The sequence below is a fragment of the Haemaphysalis longicornis genome, unplaced genomic scaffold, assembly GCF_048455015.1.
Source record: "Haemaphysalis longicornis isolate Haplotype H1 unplaced genomic scaffold, Haemaphysalis longicornis Haplotype H1 scaffold_7, whole genome shotgun sequence".
In the NCBI taxonomy this organism is placed as follows: domain Eukaryota; kingdom Metazoa; phylum Arthropoda; class Arachnida; order Ixodida; family Ixodidae; genus Haemaphysalis; species Haemaphysalis longicornis.
Window position 1 is genome coordinate 43316981 of NW_027526422.1, and position 7996 is coordinate 43324976.

Genomic DNA, 7996 nt, shown 5'->3' on the forward strand with positions numbered 1-7996 from the left:
GATCAGCTTCGGTCTCATTCAACAAATCAGTCTCCGAAATCACACCCTGAGAGCTGTTGAGGCTACGATGGGGAGTGACTTTGATGGCCAGATCTGCCATGCAGGTTTGCGACAGGAGGTTAGTGGCTTGTTGCTGCGTCTTGACATTGACTAGAACTTCACCGGTACGGAGTTTTTTAGCATCGAACGATTTTCCGAGGATGCCTTCCAGGAACTTAGTGATCAAGAATACGGACATGGAAGAAACAGGGTTTGTTTTGTCAACTGCCTCGATAACCAAGAATCGAGGATAGTTGTCAGGTTTCGGACTGTGGATTGTTGGAAGGGATGGAAAGGAAACTTCGGTGCGGCCCCTTTTCGGGGGCCGATCACGTTTGGGGGGGGGTTTTGAATTATCCATATAGCATTGGAAAAAAGTAGGGGACGGGGGTACTTTCGTCTCAAACCTTACCCTAATAGCTTGAGAGGTCCCGGAGCTCCCTGCCTGGTGAACAGACAGGGAGCCCATCCGCCGGAGCTTGACCTGGGCTCCGACGGCCACCGTTCGTGGTTTCTAACCCTCCACCTATAAACACATCGCCACGGTTGGATCCAGCTTATGTTTGGGGGCTCGGGGTCCGCGGTATCGCCAGTACCGTCACCAAGATTGCTCAAGGTGCCCCGTGCGGGGTGCATGCGGAGTATATTTGCTGTCTTTTAGTTGTATGGTAGAAGCGCTGTGGGGGAATTTGTGACTGTATTTGAGAGGTGTTATGAGGCTCGTAGCTCGTATTTTTTTCGTACGTTTAAATACAAAACGTGAAAGGTCTGTATGCACACCGACAATTTATTGCAAGCAATTGCATGCATACAAACATGCTTCTAAACACATCAATAACCACACAATATTACAACGCTCAATCAATAAAACACGTACATCGAGAAAACAAGGTATTTTGCTAAGAACTTTAATCACTACAGCTCTCTTCAAGGAAAAAGAAAGTCAGCCTTTTGCAAACAGTGAAGTCAACCCCGCATTCGTAGTTGCGCTGTTCTCTTGCGCATGCTCAGCAAACACTGGTTTGGCCGCCGCCTCTTGACATGTATCCCACGAAGCCACGGAAGCACCGGCATTACAGCGATAACAGAGCTCTTTAAATCTACTTCAACATTTACAGGCGCGTGTTGTACAGTCGACCTGCGAAAAAGGCAATGTAATGACGCGGCAATTGTGACTCTGTGCTCAAAGTTCTGTAGTGCCTAAATTTTTATTTAATGTTATGCAAAGTTGCACTTTCAGCCCAGACACCTCCGCTGACCGGCTGGTCCAGACCGCGGAGGTCAAGACGAAGTGTTCGAAACGGAATGCAACCCTTGTAGCGAACATCTCAAAATCCTTTTCCATATCCGTTTTCCTTTGTGTAGTGTTGTGTTAGCAGTTTTACACCCTCCCCCCCCCCCCCCCCCCCGCGATTCTCCCTTTTCCCCCCTAAAGTTGCGAAACGATTCCCGTCGTCGTGACGCGTCCGCTAAATGAACATGCTAAATGAAGCGCTGCCAAACAAAACAGCCGTCCGCCGACCCCACACAATGCTCCCTCAAATGGCAACTGCTGGTTCAATCTGCACCCGCCTAGCGCATGGAGAGCTCCTTTTGTCGACCTCCCCCCAGGGCGCCACGACCCTCATTCTCCCCATTGAAACCAATGCTTCCGGCAGGTGCACGTGGCCGCCATCCACCACGTACAAGGCGCGGCGGGCACCGCTCGTACATCTAAAGAAAATCGGTTCTGCGGCGCTCGTTCGGCCAACTTCACCTTCTCCCGCGAATGATGAGTCACGGATACAGCTTAACAAAACCACTTAGCCTTGCCCATCGCTGTCCACAGTGCGGAAAATTTTCATTCTGCTTCTTCATTCTTCATCTTCATTCATTCCTTTTGTAGCGCTGAGTTCGTAGATGTATATTTACTGAATAATGGCGCACTAGCGGCAGACCGCAGTATATGAAATCTTGACAAATACATTTTAAAGAACGCGCTTCCACTAAAAAGGTGGTCATGTGCACGCGCCCGCACTCCAGCTAACAGCTGTATACTTAACGGCACATTGGAAGTGCACTGGAATGCAGAAATATCAGCAGAGGCTTGCCAACAAGGCAAAACAGTTTGGGCCCGCAATAAGCGATTTGGGGCCCTGTGTAACGTATTGTCGCGAAGCCGAGGTCTCTTGATGTTGTTCGTTCGTTTTTTGCGTTCTGTGCCCGCAGCCAGGGCTCTTCCTCCAAAGTGTTGTGTGTAAAAGCGCTTCGGACCTGGCTGGGCCCTGGCCCTTTTTTCTGAGAAACGACTCCGGCGCGTGTGTCTGCCCGTCGGCCGACCGGGAGACGACGGCTGTTGGGGGGAAGCGAACCCTCGCCTCGGGTTCTGTTGCCGCACGCACTGGCGTCTCCGACCCCCCGTTGCGCGCCTATGCGGGCCGCTGTGTACTTCCGACGACCTTCCCTTTTCCCCTGTTTACTTTAGTGCGTTTTGTCTAACTACTTGCTCTACGCCCGTAAATTCTCCAAGCGCGCGTTTTCGAGTCGAAACCTTGTGTCTGTGTTTTTGGTCCTTTTCACTTTGGCGGGGACATGTCTGATTGGAGCTAAGAAGCGTCTTCCTGATTGGCTGCGGGTGTGCCTTAGCCTTTTTCCACCCGGTCCGCACACGCTAGGATGCGCTTTTTCCCCCAATGCGTCCCCCCAAAGCAAATATAACGCGGCGCCCCCGGCTATAGAGGGCGAGCGGAGAGGGAGAGCAACACCAGGAGAGCCGCTTGCTGCCGATCGTCGGGGCCAGACGCCGGGAGCCCTTTGCCCGCCAACCATGTTTCGTTAAGTACTCTGAATCTTTTGACTGCCTTTTTCATCTATGTAATAAGTGTAATTATTTCAAGTTCGTATGTGCTAAATGTTACCAATGTCATCAGTAAAGTAAACAAGTTATCCTTTAAAACCTCGTCAACGTTTCGACTTCTTCACGGCAATAATCATGCTACAGTAGCGGCAGTATGTGACCAGAATACTACGTTACAAAAGTGGTGATAGGTGCGGGGTAGCGAACACCCCCTCTGCCATCATGGGCTCCCCCTTCTTCTCGTTCATCTTCCTGCTGTTCATCGCCGAGCTCTCCCTCCAGCGTGCCGAGTAAGCTTCACCTGGCTTCACAACATTCGTCCGCACACCGCGGGCAAGACTGGCAAGCGGTGACATGCGCGGCACAGGAAAGGACTCTCTGACTTCGCGGCCGTCACCGCGCTTCCAGCCCGCGGCAAGCCGGGCCCGTCATGCTCGGCACCCGCTCCTGCGAAGAAGAGCCCCCGGCCCCGACGCGGACCCAACGCCGCCGCGACCGCCTTCCTTCATCGCGGTCGCCTAATTTCCGCGCACGTTGCGCTGCTGAGCACGAGGTCGCGGGTTCGATTCCCGGCCGCGGCGGCCGCTTTTCTGATGGAGGCGAAAAGCAAAAACGCCCGTGTGTACGAGATTTCGGCGCACGATAAAGATCCCCAGGTGGTCAAAATTAATCCGGAGCCCTCCACTACGGCGCGCCTCATCGCCTGCGTTGCGTCGGCGCGTTAAACCCCACAATCAATCAATTTCCGCGCACGCAGTAAGGTGAGAGATTTTTGCCTCTCGGCGCACCGCATGACTGTGGGCCTGTAGGCTTTTCTTCTCCGCGTGTCCGGGGCGCCCACTGATTGGTTGTCTTTGCTTCATTTTCTTTGCCAGCACCAGCCTGCTTATGTAACTAGCCGCTGTGGATGCTGAAGCAACAATTTATGAGCGTGCAGCCGTTCTTTCGTGGGGTATGTGGGCTCTTCGCGCGGGAGTTGGACAGCTTTGTAGTCAGAATCTTAACGGCACAGGCGTTCGGCTCTCACGGCGAAGGAGCCCCGAAGAAGAAGCCCCTACGCGCCTATAAAAAGGCTGATTTTTGCGCAGATCTCGCTATATTAGAGACTGCTGATATCCGTTTCCTCGGCTCCTTTCCACCGAAGTTAGGTTTTGTCTTAAAGCAAATACGGCAGCCACTTCGGGGTTGGGTGTCTGAGGGAAACGAGGAGTTGAGAGATGTTTCCGCTGCACGCCGCTGCTCGAAGTACAAACAAAGACACCAGCAGGGGTGCCCGGGATGCCGCGGGCGGGGGGAGCTAGCGGGTCTGCAGTTCTGCGAATGCGTCGGGTTGGCGGAAGTTTCTCACCACTGCTGAGATTTGACAATCTTTTCTTCATTTCTAAGCATGAACACTAACTGTAATGTAGCTTTAACGTCTTCTTTGTTATTTTATCATGTTCTACCTATATCGTTAGCGCTCCTATTCATGAAAAAGTGTGTATCAATGTTCTTGTTTTTTGTTTGTTTTATTGTTTGTATAGGAGTATTGAGTGGTTAGGAGCGTCTGAAAGGCTTCGTTAGGCGCCAACATCTCTTGTATCATGCGCCCGAATATCAAGTTTTGCATTTTGTAGCTTTTATGTTTGGATGGTCGGCAGTTTGTACGATAACTCGTTTTTCTTGAGCTGTTCTTTCGTGTTGGTTTCTAGTAGTTTTCTTGCAACTCGGTTTCGTAGCCGTTCCTTTGTGTTGTTTGCCAATGTTTCAGAAAGCGTTTCGATTTACTTTGGGTACACTCTTGTCATAGTGGACGAGAAGGATGGTTTTAGAAAGAGCAGAGTCGAATACAGATATGTTGTGTCAAGTGAAGTGCCCAACAGTGGCTAGTGTGCGTAGATTTCCACTTGCCGGTGAGATATAACTCCAATACAGTGAGCACTTGTATATAATTTTATTTCAGTTTTCTAGTGCCTTCTTATGAACTGTGTGTACTCCTATCTTTAAGGCACTGATTATTTGCTTGAGTGACGATGGCCGAGAATGCGCTTGTTTTTATTTTTATTTGCTGGTTACTTGAAGTTAGATAGCGGGTACTTTGCGTCATGTTTTATGCGATCTGTTGTTTAAGGACAGGTTATTTCTTTCGCGCCTTACTGCTTAGAACTCGGCAAATGGCCTGAATGGTAGAATGGTTTTTGAGATTTCTCCGAGATGTGACTTTTAGACCGCGCCTGCTATTCCTATGTTATTCATGGTGTTCTTGTTATTTTCTTGTTATGTGTAAATGAAATGTTTTCGCCTGTGCTGGACAAGAGACTGCGTGTGTGAACTGGAAACGGAACTCTATTAGGTGCACGCGTGTGTGGTGACTGATCCAGCCTACATACTTCATCGACCAACATGTGTGCGAGCCTGTTGTTGTCTTCTCGAGTACGTATGCCATGTCATTTGAGTATCACCATCAGTTTGTGAAAATGTGTTTTTATGGTTTAGACTTTGTGCAAGAGTGAGGGCACTCTTTTTTCCGTCGGGGGAGGTGTCGCGAAGCCGAGGTCTCTTGATGTTGTTCGTTCGTTTTTTGCGTTCTGTGCCCGCAGCCAGGGCTCTTCCTCCAAAGTGTTGTGTGTAAAAGCGCTTCGGACCTGGCTGGGCCCTGGCCCTTTTTTCTGAGAAACGACTCCGGCGCGTGTGTCTGCCCGTCGGCCGACCGGGAGACGACGGCTGTTGGGGGGAAGCGAACCCTCGCCTCGGGTTCTGTTGCCGCACGCACTGGCGTCTCCAACCCCCCGTTGCGCGCCTACGCGGGCCGCTGTGTACTTCCGACGACCTTCCCTTTTCCCCTGTTTACTTTAGTGCGTTTTGTCTAACTACTTGCTCTACGCCCGTAAATTCTCCAAGCGCGCGTTTTCGAGTCGAAACCTTGTGTCTGTGTTTTTGGTCCTTTTCACTTTGGCGGGGACATGTCTGATTGGAGCTAAGAAGCGTCTTCCTGATTGGCTGCGGGTGTGCCTTAGCCTTTTTCCACCCGGTCCGCACACGCTAGGATGCGCTTTTTCCCCCAATGCGTCCCCCCAAAGCAAATATAACGCGGCGCCCCCGGCTATAGAGGGCGAGCGGAGAGGGAGAGCAACACCAGGAGAGCCGCTTGCTGCCGATCGTCGGGGCCAGACGCCGGGAGCCCTTTGCCCGCCAACCATGTTTCGTTAAGTACTCTGAATCTTTTGACTGCCTTTTTCATCTATGTAATAAGTGTAATTATTTCAAGTTCGTATGTGCTAAATGTTACCAATGTCATCAGTAAAGTAAACAAGTTATCCTTTAAAACCTCGTCAACGTTTCGACTTCTTCACGGCAATATTCATGCTACAGTAGCGGCAGTATGTGACCAGAATACTACGTTACAGTATATATAACAATATGTTTTGGACACGTGCAAACGCCATAAGTAACAAAGCCTAGTTCCAGCACCCACCCAGGAGTTGTGAATTTTTTCAGTGCTTATGACGTATTGCTTGTGAGAAAGACGCGCCTTAAGCAGAATTTCCATAATTGCCGCCGAAAATAGAAGTTGCGCACAGTATGTTACGTTACATATGATCCTAACGAATAGACAACTTACCTCTGTTTGCTTTCCTTCCTACTGCCCTTATGCTCTCTAAGACACGAAATTAAGCAGTTAATTCGAAAAGCATGCACGCGATGACGGGCAAAGAAATGGCGCTCACGATTACCAACCAATGTCAACGGGTAATGCCACTGAAGTAGGGTGGAAACATTCACCTCTGTGGAGGTTCAGCTGACGTCAGCCGATGATGTTGATTGATTGATTGTAGGGTTTAACGCGCCGACGCAACGCAGGCGATGAGGCGCGCCGTAGTGGAGGGCTCCGGATTAATTTTAACCACCTGGGGATCTTTAACGTGCGCCGAAATCTCGTACACATGGGCGTTTTCGCTTTACGCCTCCATCAGAGAAGCGGCCGCCGCGGCCGGGAATCGAACCAGTAACCTCGTGCTCAGCAGCGCGACGCCTTAACCACAGAGCCACCGCGGCGGAGCCGACGATGTTACTTAATTAAAGGCGTCCTTTTTGAGTAGCGGTGATTGCAAATGCTATCTCGCCCCAGTACGTAACTTAACTTCCGCTATTTGTTTGTTTAGGGGTGAAGTCCCTCGGGGGCTTGGCATCTCCTATCGTCGTCGTCGTCGTCGTAATCATCGTCTCATCTAGTCACGGTACTAAAACTCCGGAACACTTGTTTACGACTCGCGCTAGAACGCTTCGTCTCGTTTACGCCTTACGCTAGAATACTTGGTGCTTCAAAGACACGAGACGTTTACACTAAAGCTACATAGCTCTACCCTTCAACAGTTTCATCTCCATTGAAAAAAAACGACAAGGCACGAAGAATACATCTATACACTGCATGCTTCACCCCTCCCTATATTTCCCATTCGTGGAGATGACCCGGAATTTTTTTCTCAACTACGGAATATATTTACGTTTCGATTAGGCATTGAAGCTAACTATTGTGGTAACGCACGTGTGTTCATCCCTTCCCGTATTTTCTCCACAAATGCTTAAATACCTTTTTTTCTCATCTTCACGGCATGTCCGTAAACACTCATCTCAACTGCTAAACCCACTGCTTCAGGCAGGCGGATTTTCCCTCCGTTTCAGACCGAATGGATAATATGGCATTCGATTACGAAGGGCAGAACGATGGAAAGTTGGGCTAGTTGGTACTGATACCTCACGAAAGAAGGCGCGATAAAAGACGACGACACAGATCAGACGGTACACAGGACGAAGCGGGACTAGCAACTGAAAGCTGTATAAAGAAACTGAAATATATAGTGCGACGCACCCCGATAACCCGAACTGATATCTGTGTGTGCCCGAACACACGCGCACAAAATATAAAAAAGTGCAAAGACAAATACTAACAATCAGGTGCAGATTTTGCACCTGATAGGGCACAGTTTGCGCAGTTTGCACAGTTTGTACAGACGACCAGCTGCACAAATTATCAGGTGCACAGTACACCCCGTCTTGTGTACCTTCTTTTCTACGTCACCGTCGTTTTCTCGCCTTCTTTCCTGATGGTTGCAAAGTGTTCGATTCATTGCGTATCCTTTT